The 863-nt window shown below is 36.0% G+C and overlaps 1 long non-coding RNA gene across 1 annotated transcript; it reads left to right on the top strand.

Moving 5' to 3' along the window:
* The first annotated feature begins 222 nt into the window (after window positions 1–222).
* Window positions 223–861, top strand: LOC111735344. The gene is made up of 3 exons (XR_002778751.1): window positions 223–301; window positions 589–643; window positions 766–861. It is a non-coding gene; the product is annotated as an uncharacterized LOC111735344 (long non-coding RNA).
* The last annotated feature ends 2 nt before the right edge of the window (window positions 862–863 follow it).

Genomic DNA, 863 nt, shown 5'->3' on the forward strand with positions numbered 1-863 from the left:
CCTTAAAGATTAAGGGTTTTGTACCACATTATTAAGCTAAGGGAGAAGACATAAAATAAGTGCCTAAATAGCAAGGATAATGTAGTATATAATGAATGAGAATCTCTGAGGGTAGAAAAGGGACTTTGAAAAATATGGTATCACTGAGAGAAGTCTTTATTTATTTACTGCATTTGGCTACTGTGCTTTCAATCTGTGTTGCAATTCCCACATTGAGGCTGTTCCCACCCTTCCTGTGTCCCCTGAGCTGAGCAGGAACTTCCTGTCCTATTGGAAATGAAAGTTAGAGATTAGGGATATGGTATGTGTGTATTTACTCTGCAGAATGTTAGTACTATCTGTCCTATTATCAAAGCAAAAAAGTGACAGGAAAATTAGAATAGAGACTGGGACTTCATTTAAGGGAGGGTTTGGGCTTAATGTTTCTTGTGGCAAAGCAGACTGGGTTAATTTATGTCTTAAGAGAACATCCATGATGGCAGCAAAGTGGCCTTAAGAAGGAATTTGAAGACTTTCATTCTAAATCCTTGTTCCACTTGGATTGGTAGGAGTTACTGGATATCATTAAAATTTTTTGGTTTCCAACAGGTTTCTTTTCTCATTAAGGCTACTTCTACAGGACATTCCTTTGAAACTATTAGAGGTGAGTGTTGTTGTAACTGTGTTAGGTTCTTGAGTCTGAGTTTACATTCTTCTTTTCTAAGAACTTTCTATTTTTCTTCGTTGTGAGCATATACTTTTTAAATAGTTATTTTTTTCCTACAGTTCAGACACAACTTGAAGCAAACATCTCAACTCCGTGAACTTCAGTTTGGGCATAAATTCCAGCTTTGGTGAGTAACTCTAATTTTTTTCATACTTAT

Source organism: Pteropus vampyrus, unplaced genomic scaffold (assembly GCF_000151845.1).
Source record: "Pteropus vampyrus isolate Shadow unplaced genomic scaffold, Pvam_2.0 Scaffold23949, whole genome shotgun sequence".
NCBI lineage: Eukaryota > Metazoa > Chordata > Mammalia > Chiroptera > Pteropodidae > Pteropus > Pteropus vampyrus.